The 23,173-nt window shown below is 50.6% G+C and overlaps 1 protein-coding gene and 1 non-coding gene across 2 annotated transcripts in view; one reads left to right on the top strand and one right to left on the bottom strand.

Annotated features, from left to right (window-relative positions):
- Positions 1–23,173, top strand: part of ARHGAP35 (Rho GTPase activating protein 35) — a 107,757-nt gene that overhangs the window by 64,141 nt on the left and 20,443 nt on the right. The gene's annotated exons all lie outside the window — the stretch shown is intronic.
- Positions 17,027–17,145, bottom strand: LOC118611650. The gene has a single exon (XR_004954534.1). It is a non-coding gene; the product is annotated as a 5S ribosomal RNA (ribosomal RNA).

The following is a 23,173-nucleotide window of genomic DNA, read 5'->3' on the forward strand; positions in this document are numbered from 1 at the left end:
CCTCTGCCAGATGGAAGCCCTCTCTAAAAATGGTCTTTGACGGAATACTCAGAGCTGTGACCTTCCTCCTGGTTTAGCTCATTTGCTTGGGTAAATGAGCAGAGTGCTTTCTGCATGGCAGATTTAGGTTTCACCACTAATTGAGGGTAGCATCTTTAGGGAAAAACACTTGCCATTAGATCAGAGGCCTTTGGGAGACAGCCTGGCAACAGACACCTCGGGGCAGGGTAAGGCGGGGGTGGCGGTGGGGAGAGCCCGGGCACAGCTGTTCCTGGTAACCGGGCCGTGGGGGCCAAGGGCGTATGCGCGTAGACGTTCTATGTGTTTTGGTCGCCTCCCCCCCCCTTTTTTTCTTGGCTACTGAATAATCTGTACGGCATGAACCTGAAGTCGGACTACCTGGGTCCAGATCTGCTCAGCTGCTCTGAGCAAACGTGTGACATCTCTCCGCACGCCAGGTGCAGGACGAGGATGGACATCGTACTCAAGTCAGCAAGACGATTCAGTATGTTAAAGATCGTATAACAGTACGTGGGGGTGGCCTGTGGTCTGCCCTATTACTGCTGCTGTCTGAGAGGCACCTTCCACCTCGTGGGACTCCAGCTTGCTGGGGTCCTCATTTGCCAAGCCGCACTGGCCACTGGGCTTTGTCCCCCTCCCTGTGCGAGGCACCTGGCTTCTTCTTCCCGGAGGTGTCTCACCCCGCTCCCCAAGTTCCCGGATGCGGGGTTGGGGGGAAGGCTGGGCAGTCCCGCTGTGGACTTTGGAACCAGGAACAGGGCGTAAAATCCCACCGTGCTGTTTCTCCCAATGGGTAGCTCGACTTCCTCTGTAAAGTGCTACTGATGGCGACAGCCACCGTGTTAGGATTGCGCGGACTGACTGAGAGCGTGTGTGTGAGCCACTCGGCCGGACACGTGGTAAACACTCGGAAAAGAGGAGCCTTGCAATTTCGTGGTGGCGTTTTCTGTGTTAGCTTGTCGCTTGTCTTCCGATTGCCTCGTGGGCCAACTCAACTCCTGTTCAGAGGTTCGCCCCTCACCCTCGGGCCCTTTGTGTCCTGTGGTTTAGGTCTTCACACGTGCTTGGCTGGTGGTGGAGACGTGGGAATCTTTTTTTCCACAGAGCCAGCTTCACCTCTGTTCACCTCACTTGTGAGGTAAGGAGTCCTTTGTGCCTCTGTTTCTCTGCCTGGTTCCGAAGGGCCAGAGGACTGGACTGCCTAGAACCATGAGGTTCCTGTCCCTTTGTCACTCGTTCAGCTCACAGATGTTGAGCACCTTATGAACTGTGTGCCGTCTACTGTCCAAGATACTGATGATACGGTATTGGACAAAACAGATAAAAGCCTTGTTCTCGTCACGTAATCGCAGTGTACGTTACAATCTGATGGAGAGGCAGTAAGTCGAATATGAAGAATCTTAGTGATCAGTGCTTTGAGGAAAAACGACGCAGGGTGACGGGATGTGGAATGTCGGGGCAAGTCTTCAAAGCTGAGATACACGGGGCCGAGGGAGTGCTTTTGATGGGAACTTGCAAGAGATGAGAGAACCGTGCCACTTCCTGGGGGAGAACCTTCCAGAGAGATGCAAGTGTAAAGTTCCTGGGACTGGAACATTCCTGGTAGGGACCTTGGCTTTTCCTGTGGGTGAGGTAAGAAGCCATCAGAGGGCTTTGAGCAGAGGGATAGTATTTGGCCTTTGCTTAAGGAAATAACTCTGGCCACTGCAGTGCCAGTCCTGCCCTTGAGGACTTAGACGCTCTTGATCTAGCTGCCTTCCTGCCAGCCTTCCTCCATCCTGCCCTTCCATTCTCTGAAGATGTACCCAGTCCCCATGTTGCTGGCAAGGGTTCACCTAGACCCCGTGTTAGGCCTGAAAGGGTGGCGGATGTGACCAGCATGGCAGGCGGCCTGCGCCAGAGCCCAGACTGGGAGGAAGCCATGCACGGGATGCGGGGGGCCAGCTCCTGAGCCTGGCTGGCCGTTCCAGCTCCGCTCTCCACAATGGTCAGTGTCACGCCCACATCTCTGCTCGTCGCTGTGCTCACTGCCTTGCATGTTCCCCTCCCGCCTGACAAATCCCCGCGCTGTCTGAAGCTGTCCCGCTTTATTCAGGCCTCTCCGCGAGCATGTCTTCCCTTGCACTGAGGTTAAACAAGGTCATGCTGAGGTGGGCAGCGTGATCCGCTAGGATCAGTGTCCTCATAAGAAGAGACAGAGCAGAGCCCTCACTGGAAACGGAACCCACTAGCACCTTGATCTTGGACTCTCCAGGCTCCAGAACTGTGAGAAAATAAATTTGTTTTTTAAGCCACCTGGTCTGTGGTATTTTGTCATGGCCGCCTGAGCAGACAGATACAGATGGCAGGGCAACTGACACAGGCATCAGGACTCCTGAGATCCTTAAGGTAGGGGTGACCCTTTCGTCACACACGTGTCCCCATAGGCCCTGGCTGTCCAGAGACCTCAGTCGCGGATCTTTGCATTCACACGACCAGAGCAGAGCAATTGGAGCAATAGGAATGGGAATTGAGGCAACAGAAAGCCAGCAGGCCCAAGACTGATGGTCAGCGACGTGGAGGGCTCCACCTGAGAAGCCTGGTCTGGAGGGGCAGCTCACTCTCCGCGCAGCGCCTGCCTCTCCTCGGTGGTGCCTTTGTTTGAAATGTGAGAGGCCTTGGCTATCAGACAACCCAGTCCCACTTTTCAGAGATGGTGCAGGGCCTTGTGATTTCACCTCAGTTTCTGTTCTTTCACTCCTGGCTAGAATCCTTTGGCTATTTAAATTTGGTGGCCTCCCAACAGTTTGTAAAAAAAAACAAACACACAGTTTATCATTCCACGTAAGCCGCAATTTGGTTGAAACGAGACCTTTGTAGTATGTGGTCCAGAGCTACTGATACCTGGACCTGCAGTCAGTGTTTCTGTATTGTGATCTATTTTTTTGTGTTTCAAAAGCCACAACAGAAAACTCTTTCTTCTGTGTGGTTGTCAGGAGCCTGCATTTGGGCCATAGCAGCAAGAGCATGTTTTTGAGGAAACTTAATCTCCAAGGAGGTGTTTTACCCCCCGGGCTGGGCTCTCTGGTGAGCATGTATTTCCCTGTAACGGGTGAAGGGAGTGAAAGGCCTCGAATCAGAGTGAATTCAGAATTCTCCTGAGCCTTGAAAAATGTAGATTTTATATATATATGTATATTTATCATTGACATTTTAATATTACTAAGACAAGAGGAAAAATAAGTTGAAAATACCTAGCCTGAATTAAATTAAATACAACAAGTCTTGATTCTAAGAAGCCCCTTGGTCCTAAGCCGCCCCCATCCATGTGACAACAGCTGCTGGGGGAAGGTCGCAGGCATTATAATGAGTATAGGCATTAATGAGCAGTTAGCCCAGTTCGGAAAACATCAAAAAGGGCCAAGATGTACTTCGTTGGACCAAAGGACTGTGGTCACAGCTTTGGAACAGCAGTAATGATGAGGACAGTTAACGGTTAGGAAGGCCCATCCTCGGCCCTTCTGGCTGGGTTTCATTGCGTCCTCGCCCTAAGGGGTGGGGCGCCAGAGGGTCCCGCATGCCCACACACAGCCAGCCTTGCAGCAGCCTTCCTGAGCGGCAGCCGGAGGGGGGAGGGGGGTACCGGGACCCGCAGTCCTTTCCAGCCTGAACATCACAGTTTCCTATTTCCTGGATTCGGGGTAAGGGAGCTTTATCCTCAGAGTGATCTGTGAAAGAGAGGATTTAACTTAGCATTTAAATAATATAAGCAAGATTTCAGGGAATCTCTGAAGCCATGTAAGAAAAAATATATATATTTGTCTTTTTTACAAAATGGAAATTGCTGTGTTTGTGTCATACTTTTCTTGAAAGACAAAGAAGAAAGTAAAACCGAGCCTTGGTACTCTTGCCCAGTTATAAGCCCCGTTTTAACGAGAGAGAATTCCGCAGCGTGGCTGAGCACAGCCCGCTGGGTCCGTCTGCTGAGATGCCAGACCTAGTTCTGCCTCATTAGCTCTGTGATTTGAGGCAAGTTACTCTCTAAGCCTCAGTTTTCTCATCTGTTAAATGGGGATGATGAGAAAAACAGTATTTCATGTATCCTTCTGGATTTAACCAACTACTTCTAAGCATTTGAGAAATGCTTGGTTATAGCTCCTAACATAATCGGAGGTGATTCTTAGGTATTCTTAAAGCAGACTTTCTAACAACTGCTGTTCAGATGGTACCCTCTACCTTTTTTGAAAGTCTGCTGCAAAGTATCAAATGCGTGGCTCAGCATTAGAGGAATGGCCATCCAGACAGGTTTCCTCAGCCACGTCACGTGGTAAAACTAGGCCTAGTCACCGTTGTGGTGGTGGCAAAGTGACGGAAGCAGGCGTCTGAAGGTCTGACCTGAGTCCTGGATCTGCCGTCACCCATTCAGGCAGTGAGGACGTCTAATGAGCATCTTCAGTCATCTAGAGGACAGTGGAGAGGACATAGTTCTTACCCTTCGGAGTTGGGAAGTGGGAATGGGAGAAGCGTTTGCCCGTGTCCCAAAGACTGAGAACCCAGAGGACAGAGCCCACATGGTTCATCGCACATGCCCCAACATCGTCTTCAGTGCGGAGTGGAGATGCTGGCTGCCTGCCTGTGGTCCGTGCTGGGTGGTAATTGGAGATCGGAAGGGAGACACGTGAAAATGTTTGTAATTGAGAAAACTGCAGCCGTGCTTGTCTGAGGTGTGTTGGTCTCAGGATTTGAAAAGTAGAGTTAAGGCCTCCAGCAACTCTGGATAGGTAGGTGCGAGGTGCTGTATCCCAGCTAATCTTTACAACAGCCCTGCGAGGATGACCTTGTAATCCTGCCGTAAAGATTAGAGGTGATTGTAAAGAAGAAGAAGTCAGTTTGATCTTGACCTACACAACAGGGGCTCCCGGACTTTGAATTAGTGGACCAGAACAGTTACCCTTAGTTTAGCATTTTGGGGGTGACGGTGGGGTGCCAGCTTTTTGTTCTGCTGAACAAGGACATTAACTTTTTAAACTATGTTTTTTGACTGTTACTTCACAGAAAAGATTATTTTATCAATCCCAAAGTAGTTTAAAAAGGTGATTTCGGACAGAGTAGAGGCCAACTTGCTATTAGTTGTTTTAGTCCTGTGTTTGATACAAAATTCAGGATACCGCGCATTAGAAAAGTATGTCTCCGCACTTAGCCTTCTGTGCTGGTCCCCCTGAACTAGCAGGCTCCCTTTCTCTGTACGTGAGTTGCAGATACCTTAGCTTATTGTTCGATAGTATTTGACTTTATTTATAATCCTTCTTCCATATAGAATTTGTTCATTTGTTTTTACAGTTGAATTTTCCATTGTTTCTTTTGGTTTCTGGGCTTTTGCTATATTTAGAAAGGGTTACCCCACTCCAAGATCATTTATGAAAGTCTACCGTAGTTTTTTCCTAGGTTTTTTTATGGCTTTATTTTTGTCTGAAGTTCATTTTGTGAGAGATGCAACATTATTTCAGTTATGACACCAGTGTTTTCTGCAGGATGTCTTCCTGCCACAGGTTGGAAAGCTACATGTAGTATGCACAGACTTTCCATGTGTACTGCGGGGTCTTTCTGAGCCCTGTCATTTTATTGTCCTGACTCACCACCCGTCCATCGTGTGCCAGAACTACTTAGCTTTATAGGTAGCCACTTCAGAAATGTCTTGGCTTTTCTTACGTGTTTATTTTTCCATATGAACTTGAGAACCTATTTGTGTAGTTTTTATAAACAAATCTTTTGCAATCCTACATGGATCATATTAAATCAAACATTAACCGTTGATATCTTTATGATATTAGAGTTTTCGTGTCCCTCAGTAACATTTTAAGTTTTCTTCATACAGCTCTTACGTATATATGTGTGTGTGTGTGTGTATACATATTTGATGCACTTTTAAAAGGGACTAATAGGTGGGTGTTGATATATTAACTTTGTACCCACGCTCCTTACTGAATTTTTTATTGCTTGTAATAATTTTTCAAATGATTCAATCAGCTTGATTGAACTTAATTTATATACAATAAACATCAATTGTAAGTGTACACAGTGAGTTTTGACAAATGAATATAGTTGTATAACCATCACCACGGTCAAAATAAAGAGATGTCTTAGGTTTTTTAATTGAGGTAAATAGTTTATAGCATCTGTAAATAATTATTGTTTACCTCCCCCATATTTATTCCTCTGGGTTTTTTTCCCTCTGCACTAATTATATTGATTAATAGTACCTCTAGAGCAATATTAAATAATGTTAGTAATAACAGATATTCTAGTTTCTTGTTGGCTTTTGGGATGACATAGTATTTTTTTTAAGGATATATTTATCTATCCATCCTTTTGTACTAAGAATTTTTTGGTTTGCTTTTATCAAGAGTGGAGTTCAATTATATCAAATACCCTTTAAGCTTTTATGAAGATGCAGTCATTATAATTTTTTTTTGATGTTTAGGAATACATTAAGTTAATAGTCTTCTGCCATTGACCTACCCTAGCAGCCCTAGAATAGATCATGCTTGGTGCTCTGTGATGGGAAGTCGATACTTGGTCTTTGTCCTCAGATTCTGACGCACAGCATATGAAACCCTTGGAATCTCTGGGGCGCTGAGCACTGTAAGCTAATGAGGTGACTGGTGACTGGGGGCCTCTGGATAGCTTCATGACAGGGCTGGTCACCAGAGAGACCAAGGGTGACTTGAGGACTGGAACTTTCAGTTCCACCTCCAGCCCACTGGGAGAGACAGGATGCTGGAGACAGAGTTCAGGTACCAGTGACCAAACGATCTAGTTAGTCAGCAGTGCCTGGAGAATGAGACTCCCCGAAGTGATGGGATTCGCAGGGCTCCCCGGTCAAGGTGCCGGGAGGCAGCCCCCCAGGAGGGCGCGGAAGCCCCGTGCAGATTCCCCGTGCCTCGTGCTCTGCATCTCCTTTTCGCCGGTTTCCGAGTCGTGGTCTTTATGAGAAAGCGCTAATAATAATATAATAATGATGTTCCTGAGGAGGGGCAGTGGGACCCCCGACTCCTGGGGCGGACCTTGCAGCTGACCCTTGGTCTGTGGGCCCCGCACTGACTCCAGCGTGGTGTCAAGAGCAAAGCTAAACTGTCGTCAGCCATCCCGCTGGTGTCCGGAGAGTTGGAGAGCTGGCCGCGGGGAGGACAAATCCACACGTGGTTTGTGTCAAGTGTCGTGAGTGAAACCAGATCACTCGGTCACAGAATGTTATTTTTACATGTGCTGCGGGATCCTCTTGGCTAATGGTTTTCGCACAGTATTCTCTGTAGGGACTTTTTTCCCTCGTGAATGTTCAAAAATGTTTATTGCTTTGATAGTCAAATGGCAGTTTGACTGGATGTAAAACTGTCAGGTCAGACCTTCCTTCCTGGAGGACTCATGGGCGCAATCCCGCTGTCCTTTAGCAGGAAGTGTGCTATGTAGAAATCTGAGGCCAGTCAGTGCTTTGCCCGAATTCCCCAACGATTTTTTTAAGTCCAGTAAGGCTACTAGGGCATGTCTCATGAATAAACCAAGTCAGTTTTTTCCTGGATCACAGTGGGCCCTTTAATATATAGATTCGCATTAATCCTCACCTCTGTTTTCTATGTCCTTTATTGTGTTTTCAGCAGTGTCTTCCCCGTATTGTTTTTTTCTATAATGGAAAAATATTGATTTTTCTTTTCTCCTCCTCTGTTCTGCCCCGCAATGTTTTATCTATTTGTGTCTCATGATGGACTAAGTGCTTGTGCCTCTGCTCCGCACACTTTGCTGCAGGAGGGGGTTCCAGTTCCCATTCGTTTTCTTTTAATTCGTAGCCGTATATTTTTATTTACATGGTAACATTTTTTGGTACGAATATTTGCAGTTAGTTTTTCTTGGACCTTTTCCGCAGGTCTTCCTGGAGATCGTGAACATTCAATTGAAATACAACATTTTACTGTGCATTTTAGTGTGTGCTGGATCCTTTTAAAACTGTCGTTCATCTGTGGTCGAGGTGATTCCTCCCCAGCCTGAAGACTTGCAGAAAACCCTTCGGGGAGGGGCCGAGCTTCCCCGAAGCTCCCCTTAAATATTCCACCTGTGAGTGGTGCCACCAGCCTTTCCTGCCCTCAGACATCTGGAGTTGGCAGTCTCGTACTGCCCCAGGCGGCCTCTCCCTGTCCCCTCTCTCCTTGGCAGACTGCTTCCTGTATGTCTGACATGTGTCTGTGACTCTTCGTGCCAGGCCGGGTGTGAGGAAGCGTCCGCACCCCAAGCCGGTCCCCACTGTTCAGAACAGTGGATGTATGGCTTTTGCCCCTTAGAGTGAAGCATTTACTTTGTAGAAAGGACGCGCACGCTTGGTCCGACATCTGTCCCAGCGAGCATTCTCTTCCATCGCTTTCCCACACCCTTAGTTGACCTTTATGGCATTTAGCGGTTCTTACTCATGTATTGGGGTTTGAGGTCACAGATGTCTGGTGTTGTCACAGACGTGATGTTTCTGTTTTTCACTCTCTTGGTTGCTTTTGTGTGATTCTAGACGAGAAGAGGTAAAGTCTTAATTCTGCCACTTTAAGTAGAGTCTACTAACTGAAATAAATTTAGCATTCTGAAAAACTCACTTTTTGTGTTTTGGTTTTTTGTTGTTGTTGGATTTGTTTTTTTCTGTTTCTTCCCGCCCATGAGAAGTTCCTCGCTGCCAGGGGCTGGGCTGGGAAATCGTGGCTTTTGTGTAATGGTAATGTGATCCTGGGGGTCAGGAGAGGGCAGTGCTCAGCGGCCCTCCTGTGTCCTCCCCATCAGCCTGGCTGGGCCCTGCGTCCTGCGACCCCATGCGCATCTCACCAGCCCGCCAGCTCCTGCTTGCTGCGTGGTGTGTATCGCTCTGCTGAGAAGCCGCGTCTCCCCTGTGACCAGGCAGTGTGTGCCGCAGGAGTAAACGCAGACCAGCCCGTCATGGGACAGGAAGCTGTTGGGAGGCAGACCTGCAGACTCCCGCAGCTCCCTTAGGGCCTACTATGGAGAGAGAACCTGATAGGTTCTCGTTCTTGAGGCCGCGTAAAGGGAACAAAGTTCCTTTCTAGACAGTTTTTTCCACCACAGCTTTAATTATTAATCACATATTTAGCTAAATATTTCTCCTCCTGTTGGCCACAGTATATCACTCAGTTTAGGCTGGGTTAAAATTTCAGTGGCTGAAAAGAGCCAAGATTTCTTTCTCATCCGTGGTATTTATCCTAGGGACTCTGCTCGGCATTGTCCTCACTCAGGGACCCAGCTGACAGAGCCCCCTTGAATGCTGCTAAGTGCAGAGGGGGAGAGACCCCTGGAGGGTCTCATTCCAGCAATTAAGTGCTTCAGCCTCACTTGTTTCTGCTCACGAGTCATTGGTCAGAATGGTCACATGGCTTCACCCAACCACAGGGGGACAAGGGAGGCCATTATTCCTTGTTTCCAGGAGAGTGGGACATTAGGAGAAGCACTGACAACCGTGGCCACCTGTCAGTGGTTTCGACAGAGCTGGCAAGTGTTCCGCATAGAATCTCTAGAATTTGGATCTGTGCCTTTTTCTTGCAGCAGTCAGAATGCCCGTGTCCAGCTCTGCGTACACTTCCTGGGGGATTGTACAGACGGGACAGGTTCTCAACCAGTCTCCCTTCTCTTTCCCGCGTGATTGTACTTAATCCCCATATAGTCCTGCAAAGCAGAGACTACTGTTCTCCCTGTTTTAATGATGAGCTGGTATTGAGGAAAATTAAGTCATTTAATAAAAGTGGCTTAACTAACAAGTACCAGATTCAGCTCAAATGTCCATCCATCTCATTCCAGATCTCAAGCTCTTAATCTTATTTATTTACACCTTAAGGTGCAGGTGTCCCCAACTTTAAAATGAGAGGCTGCAAAAGGCCTTCCCGACTTAAAAATCTCTCCCCACCCTGTAACAGAAGCCCTGGGTGTCTGGGCTTTGCGTGCTGGCCCTCACAAGGGCTTAGCCTTTCCAAGGAGCTGGGAGCCACAGCCTGCCACCAAGTGATTTGAAAAGGAAGTCTCCCTGTGCAGACAAACATGAGTCCTGGCAGCACGGGCTCCCCATCTCCCCCCTGATTTTAAACACAGACCTTGGCCTCCGGCAGCCAAGGTGAGTGACTGTCTGATCAAAATGTCCAGGGCCAGCATTCTTTCTGAAGGGAACATGGGCACAGCAGTAAGTCTAGCGCTTTCCTTGGCTTTCTAAGTAAATCTGGCTGTTGAGAGACAAGCTTTTAGGTTAAAATTAAAGCCGGATTTTTTTTTTTTTTTTTTGCTAGGTCTTTGGGTTTCAACTCCTTTTTAAAGCTTGCATTGTTATAAAATAATTGCTCCCTGTGAAAACCAACCAAAGGCAATGTGTGTGGAAATTGGCATTTCTATGTGCTACCATGGGACTATAGACACAGCCATTAAAAAAGGTCATTTGTCAGCATCCATTAAAATTTTAGAGTCTTATGTCCTTGATCCTGGCCCTCCTGAGAGTTCGTCCTGAGGAAATGTTGGCACGTGTCCACAGAGCCGTGTGCAGAGCTGCTTGCTGAGAGAAGAGTCTTGCGTCCGTACTGTGGAGTATTAGGTAGGTGTTAAAAAGATGGCGTTAAAATAAAAAATGACATTCATCTGTAGGCACCAATACAGGAACATGTCCGTAGTTTATTGTTAAGTGAGAAGAGCAGATTGCAAAATAATATGTGCAGTAAGATCTCCTTTATTAGGTGGAGGGGACCTGCGTGCGTGTGTGTCACTTGCCGGGAGCGGCAAGGGTTCCAGGAGTGTCTTCCAGTTGGCTGTGGGAGGGGAGGGAGGTCTTCAAGGAGGTAGTGGTGGAAACTAGGGCTTTTCCTGTTCATTCTCTATAATTACTGCGTTGTGTGAAAAGAAATATAACAATAATTGTATATTACTTTTTTAAAAACGAAACTGTAGAATCGTTTGAAGTAAGAAGTGGCTTTCTCCGTCCTCAGAGTTGTCTGCTGTTAGGGGTGTAAATTGTTCCCTTGGAGGTTTATTTGCTGCACATTTATACACACACTGTTTGTACACAAAAGGGACAGCAGTAAGAAGTCGGTTCTGTGACTTGCTTTTTCCTGCCTAAGACCACGTGGTGGACATCTTCCCATGCTGGTTGGCATGGACACACTCCGATGACTCCTCCTCATGCTTGTCCCCTTCACTGTGTCATGTCCCTTGGTCTGGATACGTCATAATGTATCTAATCAGGGCTACTGTTGAAGGACTCGGTTTCCAGTCTGTCATCGTAAACAGTCCTGCAGTAGGTACCTGGCTGTAGGTGTGTACACACGCACACACACTAGTATATCTGTAGGATAGATTCCTCAGAAGGGGCTGAGGGTATGTACGTTTTATGTGAATGTCGCCAAAACCCTGTTGAGTATACGCTCTCATCAGCAGTGTGTCAGGATGGCATGGTGTTTTTTAAATAGTGGCTCCTTAGAATTGGAAGATGCTTTAAAAATCATGTAGTTCAGCTCTTTGCGGTATGGGCAAACCTCACGAACGCATTGAACAAAGAAGCCAGAAACAAACACCTGCCAGAGGATTCAGTTTATATAAAGTGGGGAAACACGGAGGACTTGCCAGGGCTGTCAGGGACCCCTGGCAGGGAACAGGGCGACAGCGAGGGCGTCTGGGGGCCTGGGATGGTCTCTGGCCTGCTCTGGCTGCTGCTTGTGTGGGTGCGTTCAGTGTCTGGGTATTCGTCATCGCACGGTTCTTTCTACACTTGCCGACATGTGTTATACTTCAGTAAAAGGGATCTTTAAGCATCCAAGGGGCTCCCTCCCTTCGCGGGCTGCTGAGGTTTCCCGAGAGCCTTATGCCAGAAGCCTGAGCCCTGGCCTGTCTTGCCCAGATGGAGTAGGGTCCTGTTGGCACCCGGAAGGGCTGTGAACGTGTGACAGTGTCTCTCACCTTCAGGCCCTTGAGGAATGACGGCGTGTCTGAGCCCGCTGACATGTCACGTGGGCTTCTGGGTGTCTGGCTCCCGCCGTTGTGTGGGAAAGCCGCAGCAGCACCTCGTGCCCCGTAGACTCGCTCGGGGAGTGTCGCGGGGAGCGGGGGGCCCTCGGTTTTCCCTGCCTCCTCGTTCCTGGCCTCTGGGGCTCCAGCCGCCTTGTCGCTGCTTCCTAATCATTTTCAGGCCAGTCCCTGTTTCAGATAATTGTATCTATTTCAGTAAAATTGTTTGCTCAGACTGAAAAGGAAACAGCTTTCTGTTTTATCCTTCCCAGCTGCCCTGGGAGGGAGGCGGTGTGGTGAATTCCAAGGAATTGTTTGCCTTGCATGTGACTCTGCGACGGGAGGTTTTCAGCAGCGAGGGTCCCTTCGTTTTGCCATGGAGCATCTATCTGGGAACTTTCTGAGTCAAAGCCCAGTTGGACGTTTGAGCATTTACTCTTACCGAATGAAAATCATCACCCTCGATTAGAGTTTAAGATGGTCCTGAGCGTTCTATGCAGACTGCACTGGGGCCGCCGCACATGCACGTGGGGCGCCCTGTGTTCTCACGGGTCAGGAACAGCGGCCGAGTTCCGCTCTTCACCCTCACGACACGCGGCAGCCTCGCCAGTTCGGCTGCTTCACGCTCGACAGCACAGGGGCTTCGCACAGACTTCGGTTACATGTGTGCGGGCCGGACCAGCCTCTTAAATCTCAAACTTCCCGACCTGGGGCGGCAGCACGGGGGTATGTTCCCAGCAGGAGCCCAAGAAACCCCCAATCAGTCAGACCTTGTTTGGAACCAGACCAGGCGCTCTGTGAACGGGCGCGCTCTTACGGGACGGGTCCCGCGGGAGACCTCGCTCCAGGCCCAGGCCGTCTGTCTCACCACTGCCTTCCCTCCTCCGCCCTGGTGGCAGCACACCGTCTCTGTCACTGAGACCCATCAGGAACATACCTTTCTGCCCAATGGCCACCTCACTCTGACTCCCATGCCAGGCACCGTCTACGCGTTCAGCCCGGTGCTCACCATGCCCCACCTGTGGCTGCTCTTCCAGCACGTTTAAGTATGATTTCTCTTTTCACCTCTGTACCTGTCTCCCTAAGTTGTCACCTCCTGAGAGGACGTGATGGCGCTGTTCATTTTTGTATCCCCACTGTACATGGTATTTAGTATAGTGACACCCAGGTATTTGCTTTTGACAATGATTAATCGCTGTGACACTTGCCTGAATGCCACCACATGTCCTACCCTATCATGAGATATGAGATTATTACAAATCGAAATTTTAATTGCTAATTTATTTTGTGAACTTGAGCAGATGACATCTTTTCTAAGTCTTCCTTTACACCATAAGTCAACCTTTATTGAAAAGCCGTGGGACAAAATAACTTCCTAGTTCCGACCAATGCAGCTGACCTCTGAGTTTGGGCAGTGTTTGTGTGGCGGGCAGTCAGGTCCACAGAGGGGTCGATGCGTCTCATTGGAGCTTCCTGGGTTTTAAGGTCAACGTGTGACTTCTTTGAGAAGAAGGAATAGGTATAGCCAGCATGAACCCAGGGTGAGACTAAAATTCTTAAAAACTTTTAGAAATGGACCGTCATGGTCAGTCATCAGTAGCCTGTCCAGCATCAGGCATGGCTATAAAGTGATGTCTTTCCCTCACATTTTAATCCAGTTGTCATACCACCTTTGATGCCCTTCCCTATGCGTGTGACAATTGCTTTGTCAACTATTAAATCCTAAAAAGTGAGTCTTTTTAAAGATTTTTGTTGGTTCAGAGATTTTACTTTCTTGTTTTTATATCAATACCATATTTCTTAAATTCTTATTTTATAGTGTGTTCTAATAGCTGGTAGAATTAATCTTTTTTTTAACTATGTCCCATTCCTCCTAATTGTTCAATTTATCAGAATATTTTATAGCCTCACAATGTTTATACTGTCTTAAAAGAGTTATCAAGGATCTGTTGCTGGCCAGTTCTCTTAGGTGCTAGAGGTTCAGAGATATTCAAACAGGATAGTGGTTCAAGTTGCCCTAGAAGGACGCACTCAGTCTAGTGAAGGTCATGGTCAAGGCCTTCCAGTACATTTAAGTATGAGGGAGTAGCCAGCTGGAAACCCCCCTCTTTCTACAGCCCTAGGGCCCAGCCCTCAAGGGCCACTGGGCCAGCTTCCAACCTGCCCTTCTGCTGTCGGATCCTTTAAAGATAAATTTAACATTTTTTGCCTTTTTTGAAAAATATCTACATAATTTAAAAAATATATTTTTAGTGCATTTGAACCATTCCATTGAGATTTTTATTTGGTTTCTGTTTAAAATGCAGTTGGACATCTTTGCCATGTATCAACATTGAATGTGTTAATCTGAGATCACGGTTTCTCTGCCTTTTTCCCCCTCATATTTAGTCATTGCAGTTTTTCTTTACTTTCTAGTGTTGACGGGGTAGGGTGAGTTTGTCGGTCTGTAAGCATTCCCAGGCTCGTCGAGAGCACAAGGCAGCTTTCACCGCTGAGGAAGCCCAAGTCCAGGTCATGTCAGAAAGTTGGCCACGTGGAAGAGAAGATGAATAGTTACTAGTGCATGGCAGAGAGTTTGCACAGCGTCCACAAGCCGAGGTGTTAGGCAGAAGTCAGGGAGGGGAGGCCATCCCTTGAGCTGGCTTGTTGATACGTGCCTGAGCTGGGGGCTGGGCCCGAAAGATAAGTTAGAGTCTGTAACAAAAAGAGGATGCGGAATAATCTTCAGGGAGGGGAAGTGGACCAAACAGGAGTCCGGTGTGGGGGTGAGAGGTGCCGTGGACTGCATGGCCACACGGCCCTGGAACCCTTTGGACATCGGGCTTCTGTGTTTGGACTTGAGCATTTCAGACTCTCGGATCCCTAGGACTCTAAGGACATGGGGACGGGGAAGGCGGGCCACCAGGACTCTGGGTCCTTCACCATTGCGGTTCGCCTTAAGATTTCATTTGGCAAAAGGGTTTTGTCACTCCCGACAAGCAAGCTTGTCGACCCTGCTGTCATCGGTGGGAAGGTGGGGTTTGAAGGTTCCCGTCAGAGGGAACTGGTGAAGTGTGGTGGCCTGAAGTGTCCTGGCCTGGCCCTGCCCGCAGCGCTCAGCCCGGCCGCGCGGCCTTCTCCCCGGTGGTCTCATGTCCGGCCCTGCAGCCTTCTACCTGGGGGTCTCAAGTCCAGCCCCGCAGCTGTCTCCCCAGGGGTCTCACATCTGGCCCTGAGGCTACGCGGCCTTCTCCCCAGCGGTCTCGCATCGGGCCCCTCAAGGCGTGCAGTCTCATTCCCTTCCTGCAGCACAGCCACAGCCTCTGGGCCACGTCCTTCCCGTCCCTCAGCCACACTGCTGCAAGCACCTTTCTGAAATAAGATCGCATCGCCTCCCACTGTTTAAAATTCTTCAGCAGCTCTGCACCGCCTCCAGGCTGAAGTTCAGGGCTGTTGCCAGCCCGCCGTCTTGCCCCTCTCTTGCCGTTGCCGTCACACGTGGTGGTGAACTGCAGCTGCACAGGTTAGAACTACGTACAGGTCCTTAAGATTTCGTGCTGTTTCTCACCCCCAGGGCCTTTGCTTCCTGTTCAGCTTCAGGAGTCCTCGGGCCGCCCGTGAACCGCCCCCGCCCCTCCCCACACGTGTTTGCAGTGCTCTGTGTGTCCCCGTGAGCACCTGCCACACTGGGCTCTGCTTATCTGCCTTCCTCAATGGAGCCTAAGTTTTCTGAGGGAAGGGACCGGGCGGTCACCATTGTATCCTCCCAGCCAAGGACACAGAGCTCTAATAAGTGACTATGAATGACCATCGTGTATAGACATTCAGAAGACCTCTTCCCTCAGCGTTCCACTCAGTGGAGCGTGGAAGTGCATGCAGGGGGGGTGAGGAGACAGTGTGGTGCGTCCGGGTGGGACCAGACTTCCCTGTCCTCTGCGGGGGGTGCTGAGGTGTCTGTGAACCTTTCGAGGTGGGTGTTTCAGCAGAGCGCTTGGAAGGGGAGGAGATGTGAGAGGCCAGAGCAGGAGACGAGCCCCCAGGCATCAGGTGGCCAGGGCTAAGGGGACACTTGGGGTCCTGACGGTGCAGCTGGCCATGGAGATCCAAATACCTCTTTCCCGAGTTTGGGGCAGTTTATAAATTACTTTAGAATTTAGGGTTCAAAAGAATATGGAGAAGGAAGCACTATTCATAATAGGCAAAGAGTGGTGAAAGCCCAAATGTCCAACTGACGACAGTCTGTCCACACGGTGTGATGTCAGCCATAAAAAGGAACAGCTGTCCATGTCCTCAGTTCAGCTAACCTCGGGTCAAAAAAAGTGTTACGTACTGTGCGATCAGGTCCATGACGACCGTGTTGATACTGAACATGTACTGACTTTTGTCATCATTGCCTAGACAATACAGCGACAGCTCTTTGCATTGTATTAGGTGTCATGAGTAATTCAGAGATGAATTAAAGGGTACGAGGGGACGTGCGCTGGTCATATGAGCACACTGTGCCTTTTTGTACGAAGGACTTGAGCACCCGTGGGTTTTGGTACCCGTGAGGCGAGGGATCCTGGTGTCAGTCATGCCGAGGCACAACCGTACTTGCTGCAATATGGGTGACTCTTGAAAACATTATGCTAAGCAAAAGACACCAGTCATAAAAGATTACATGTTGTAGGATTCCATTTGTATGAAACGTCCAAAATAGGCAAATCTATAAAGACAGAAAGTAGATGCGTGGTTGCCAGAGGCTTTGAAGAGGGAGGAACATGGAGGAGCTGCTAACGGGTACAGAGTACTTTGGGGGGAGGGGGTGAAAATGTTCTAAAATTGATTGTGCTGATGGTTACAGAACTCTGTAAATTTACCAAAAAAAACTCTTGAATTGTATGCTTTCAGTGGGTGAATTGTATGGTACGTCAAGAAAGCAATAATAATAAACGGAGGATAGATGAATAGATGTTTTTACTTCAGGTTTGATACTTAAAATTTTTTAGTGCACAGCAGCCTGTTTTTTGTTTTTGTTTTTTTTTACACACACCTACAGCACCTGGTCTTCCTAGGTGGTCTCCCATCCAAGTACTACCCAGGCCCGACCCTGCTTGACTTCTGAGATCAGTGGGGATCAGGCACATTCAGGGTGGCATGGCCGTAGACAGCAACCTGTATTAATTCAGGGTTGGAACCTTAGAGACCTGCTCTGATAAAGATTCCTCTTTACCCAAGATTTCTCTTTTCTCTCGTGCACCCTGGGCTGCTCGAGGCGTTGAAGCTTCATTCATTCAGCTTCAGGAGCAAGCGGACTGGGTGGAGGCAGCCAGAGACTCAGTGACTCTGAGGGGACACTTACATTTGGGCACATCTGAGCAGCAGTAGGCAAGACCGTTTGAGAACTCTCTTCCTTCAAGGATCTAAAGACAGAGTGCTGGGCTGTCCTAAGTAACTGCCAAGTGAATTATTGTCTTTGGGTGTCATCGGCTACAAAGGCGACCCCCTCACGCCGGTGCTGGAGCTCCCTGCACGGCGCCCCGGGCTCGCTTAGCTCCATCTTCGCTTCTTGTCTGTCCTCGCCATTTTCAGTCCTTCCCTGAGCGCCCTCCCTCCCACCTGCCAGGGCACGGGAGGTGTCACTGCTGGAGGAAGCAGTGCGTTCCCCGCCACTGGTGCCCAGCCCTGTTGCCATGTCGCTGTTCTGCGTTGTCTTTGCCACTTTGCTTCTCTGTTTCCTGCGCTGCTGCTGCACTGAGGGAGCTGGAGGGCAGGGCCACCTCATCGCTGCCACCCCCTGGCATGACGCCTCACACATAGGCACTCAGGTATTTATTGCAGGCATAAGCGATTTATTCCTCTGCACTAAAACAGATGAGGACAGATGCAGAAGTAACGTCACCAAATGGGCTCCCGAGGGCTGACCGCTCAGCCCTTGTCAGACGGGGCGCTCCCACGGCGGCCTTTCTCTTACCTTGTCCAGGCCCCTTCCACCTTTGAAAGCTGTGGTATGCCACTGTCACAGTGGCTGACTTTGGAATTTACTTAAATAGTTGTTGTTACTTTGGGGACTTAGTGCAGTTAGAGCAGGTAACGTGGGGGAAAGCAGATGCTTAGACCCTAGGAATCCCCGCCATGAAGGACTGTGCAAGCAGGCAGCTCTTTGACTTCAGGGTGCTTGTCCAAGGGTCTGTTGCCGGGCCTCGGTGGTCCTGAAGCCCTGAAACCAGTGCCGAGATGCGGGGTGCGTGCCAGCATGCGCGCAGAGGGAGCAGAACCCGCCACCTTCTTGAGGGTGTCACAGCGAGGGGCGTCTCCTCCCAAACGGTTACAGACCTCTGTGCCGCCCAGTGTGTGTGGATCCAGAGCCAGCAGGATGACAGCACACCTTGTCCTCAAGGAGTTGTTTATGACCCAATAAACAACGAAAAGGGCTGAAAGGATTCAGCCCTAAAGCACTAAGCTTGCAAAAGAGAGACCAGTGAGGGCCTGGAGGTGGAGCTGTCGGGACTTAAAGGGTGAGCAAGGTTGAAACACTGAGCCTAGATCAAATCGTCTGCTCGTCCCAGCTGTCTAGGACTGAAGCCTACATAGCTCCCCAGTGATTTATGCACCTGGTGGCCCAGAGTGGGCATAGTCCACCTGCGGCTTTACTGCGTGCCTGTCCCCTCCCCTCAGATCCTTTCCAAGATGCAGAGTCACTGATGACGTGTACTCCTGATAAACAGTAGTAATAGCAGCTAAGAAACCTGTGTTTCTGCGGTGGTGGTAGTTCTGGTTTCATTTCTGGTATCTCACGCCCATGTTGTAGGTTGAAAAGAGACAGCCATCAGGGATGCCAGCATTTCATGACTCCCTTGGTTTTCTCCCTCCCCACAGAGAGATGGCTGAGCACACGTCTGTCTCACTTATATTTTCACAGTGAGCACAAGTAATGGACACCCAGTGCTGGGGAACGTGTCTGTGGGTGGCACACAGTTCTTCAGAAAACACCAACCCAGTCTTTCCTCAAACCGCCCTCCAAAAACCCCACCCAACTAGACAGTGGAAAATGGCTGCTGAGCGTTTGAAATGAGTAACACGCATATGTTTTCAGCCATGTAACTAAGTGAGCTCCAGTTACGTTGCTTCCCTCATAGGAGACGGCAGGACAAGAGACCAGGCCATTGCTCGGGCCATGGCCCCTGGCTCGGCCACGCGGGCAGTGCCCTCGGTCCACCCACCCTGCACACTCAGCCTCTCCCAGGTGCAGCAGGTGTCACCTGAACAGGTCCCTTCACTTCTCTGAGTCATTTTCTTGACTGGAAAACGAAGATAAAAATGGTCTCCTTGAGGGTAGCCGTGTGCGTCAGGGGAGATGACGTGTGCCGAGTGCCACTTGGGCTCTCACATCCACAGGCCCAGTGCCAGGCATTGCCATGAGTCTCACTCCAGCCTCAGAGCGGTCCTCAGAGAGGTATAATTTCCGACTTCCTGACGTAGAACGTGGGGTTTAGGAAGATGAAGGTGGGAACTAGGATCGTAACCCAGAGCTGTCGCCCTCCTGGCCACATCACCTCCCTTCGCTGCAGCAGTTCGAGGCCCAAAGGCGGCCTTAGGCCCTGGCAGCTGGCGTCGACTCCACCCCCACACCACACAGCGTCTCTCTCCAGCTGCATGAGGGGCTTTTCCTCCTGACACAAATACGTGGGGGTCTTTTCCAGCACCACTTCTCTGTCCCCTGGCTCAGGTCTGACGCTCCCTGGCGTTAGTGTCAGATGCTGCAGGTTCACAGGTGCAGGCCGGCGGGACTGCCTCCACTTGAGATGCCAGTTCCAAGTGGGGTCCCCAGATGGCCCTCGCTACTCTCTGACTTAGCCTCAGAGTCAAGGCTTCCCACACCTTCCCCAGGTTTGGCACTTTGCTAGAGCAAGTCAGAACTCAGGAGAGTGTTATACTTAACTCTTAACAGTGTTTTGTAAAGGGCGTGACTCTGGAATAGTCCAGATGGTGTGGGGGGGTACCACGCTTCCATGCCACCTCTGGGCATGCCACCCTCGCAGCCCCTTGCTATGCTCACGGCCCGGATGCTCTCCAGTCTGCGGCTGTCACCGAGGCCGCTACGTGGGCATGGCAGAGCTCAGTCCCTGCCGCCCCCTCCTCCCTTTCTGGGGGCCAGCCCCCATTCCGAAGCTATCTAGGGACCCCCAGTAGTCACCCCAGTCTCATAAATTCTGTTACGGTCAGAAGGGGCTCCATGAGTAAGAGAAGACACTGCTGGCACTCAGGAAATGCCAGGAGCTTTAGGAGCTCTGTGCCAGGATCTGGGGACAAAGAGCAGACGTTTACCTCCTGTCATGTACACCTCACTGCCTCTGTGCTCACGGGACACCTGGGCCGAGGAGCCCGAGTTGTCCGAGGCTGGGGGCGAGAGGGCGGACACGGCGGGCCATTGCGCCTCGTCAGTGCTGGGAGAGCCCTGGGCACCTTGTGCACTTTATTAGCCATCTCCCGTGATTTGGAGGACGGTGTTAATCTCCAGGTACGACTAATCCCTTTTTACAAGAGGAAAGAAATCCTGGAGTCCTGTGGGCAGAGGCCACTCGCCACCTGTCGGGACGGAAAGGGCCCACGTTAGCTATTTCTTCTGTGAAGCCGTGACCTTCATAGCAGCAGACTGAACTGGATCCAGAAGTTTACCAAGTTCTTTCCCGTTCGGGGAGCTGCTACCCTAAAAAAGACACCATGTTCCCGTCTCCATTCATCACAGCTGCTTTCCAGAGCTTTCGGAGGTTCGGCAGAGCTGGAGCTGAACCCGGTCGCTGTCTCCCTGCAGTCAGCCCAGGTCTCTCTCTGATCCTGCCTTTCGGAGAAGGCAGCTGCTCTCAGGATAGATGTTCACATCCATCACTGGAAGTTTAATAGGTGCAGTTACAGCTTGAATACCCCGACAGGCTTTCTTTGAGTAATTGCCATATTTATACTGCTTTGAATCGATGACAAAGTATGAAAACATGAGCTGTGTGGTTTCATATGCTGTGATTTTTATGGGGGTTCTACGTTACCTAATCTCTCCCTCCCCTGTAATTCTAGGTTTGTTAGCGAGTTGCTCTCCCATTATCCAAATAGTTTTAAAACAAAGCTTTCTTTACTTTTTTTGACTACCTCCCACGTACCCATTTCTCTCCACCCTCCCATTCTCTGCTTGCTCGCAAGTTAAACAGAAGTTGCTTGCCTTCCAGAAATGCCCTCTTGCCATAAAAGCAACAGGCAGCTCTGCGTTTGCCTCTTACAGAGAAACGGGGCCCGTGGGGGGCTCGGCACTGCTCGCAGGTTTCCCTGGGACCCAGGGCCCTGGTTGGGACGGCGCGGCCCGGCAGGCTGCCCGCATCGCCCAGCAGCAGAGGAAGAAAGCTCGTCCCACAGAGCGATGCCGCCCTCGCAGGCTAGACAGAAATAGCCTGGGCGGCAGCCCACGTCTGCAAGACAGCCCCGCCAGCCCCGCCAGCCCCGCCAGCCCCGCCAGCCCCGCCAGCCCTGCCTGGCTGCTCCACTCATACGGCCCCTCTCCGCAGTGGTGGGCTCAGCTGGACAGGCTGCTCTGTCCCTGGCCAGCTGCGAGCAGAGGAGACTGTGCCCGCCCCACAGGCAGGACGGTAGGCTCCCCGGAAAGAGTGGCCCAGGGGACAGTACCCACTCAGCTAAGGGCCCTCTGGGCCTTCATGGAGCTGGCCTGCCTGTGCCGTCCAGTTGTTACCTGAGGGCACACTTTGGCCTGTTCCCCCTCCTCCCATTTGTGTGTGCGTGTGCGCGCGCGCGCACGTGCATGTGCCTGTACAGCTTATGGGAAGGGGGCAGCCCTCTTGTGGCCCTGTCCTGTGAAAGTGAACAGCCCAGGCACAGAAGAGCAAACAACTGACCTGATGAGACGGTGACTTCCAGAGTCCCTGTGGCTTCACAAGGGAGTAGAAGGCACAGGGAAAGCAGACCCTCAGCCAGCCCCTAAAGGAGGATGGGCATTGGTGCACCTGTTGGGAAGCCCCTCCCCTGCGTGGGCCAGGAAGGCCTGCGTGCGCCCAGGGCCACTGGACTCCTTCGGTCCACTCCCTCCGTCTCTTCGGCTAGAGGCTGCACTTCTGTTGTCAGGCGCATGTTCCTCCTTCCTTCTTGCATGGGTCGTCACTGTGTGGCTTCTCCAAGTATGAGTTCCTGAGCCAAGTTCAGGTGCATAGGAGGGTCATAGAGAAACACTGCCCGCTCTCAGGTCCACTGGGGGCCAGCATTCAGCAGATACTCGCACCACTGTATCTGACTTTCACACCGTGCCCTGTGTGCGCCCTGTGCGACACAGGACAAGTACAGAGGTGGAGGAGTGGTGATTGAACACAGCTCTGGGGTCAGGCTGCCTGGGGTCCGGTGCCATGCTGCCATTCACTCGCCACGTAGCTCTGCTTCTCCCATTGTGAAACGGGAACAATGTAACGGTGGCACACGACGCATCAGTCGCTGTGAGGGTTTGCAGAGATAGTGCAGGTAGCAGGCCTGTCACTGTGCCTGGCTCACAGCATAAGCGCGACATGAATGGGAGCAGCCGTTGTCATAACGGGCTTAACTTAGACCTCGGCTTCCAAGGACACCTCCTTGAGGGTGCAGTGTGTAGCCAGCCAAAAAATGGAGTCAAGGTAGAAGGAACAACCCGTAGGAAGGCCTTGAGACAAGAGGGGGGTCAGTGCTTGGAGGCCCTGAGACCGTGTGGGGAACGCGGAGTGGGTGGCGGTGGTGCTGGGCCCCGGCCGCGCGAGACGCATGTATTTCTTCTGCGTGCAGAGGGAATAAAAAGCGAGGACCATGGTCCGCTTTTCTGCCAGAGGATTAAACATCTAACCTATGGAAGACACTCTTTCTTAGTGGGGGAAGAGAGACCAGGAAAGGAAGGACACTGGCTCATTGGGTATCTGGAACCTGAAGGAAGTTAACCTCTGCCCTCATTAATGCGTGAGAGGAACCCACCAGTGACCGCGAGCTTTCTGCCTGGGCGGCTGTGGAAGGCGGGATCGCGTGCATGAAGGCGGTGGTGGTGACCACCGCATTGCACCAGTGTGCCGACTGGGACATTTCTTTGTTGGTAGCTCTGACTGTTTAGCCAGTGAGACCCCTCACTCTAGTGGCATCAGCTTGGCCTCACACTGTCATCCCTGGGTTTGTGCTGGCGAAGTCA

This window comes from Rousettus aegyptiacus, unplaced genomic scaffold (genome assembly GCF_014176215.1).
Source record: "Rousettus aegyptiacus isolate mRouAeg1 unplaced genomic scaffold, mRouAeg1.p scaffold_m13_p_14, whole genome shotgun sequence".
Lineage (NCBI taxonomy): Eukaryota > Metazoa > Chordata > Mammalia > Chiroptera > Pteropodidae > Rousettus > Rousettus aegyptiacus.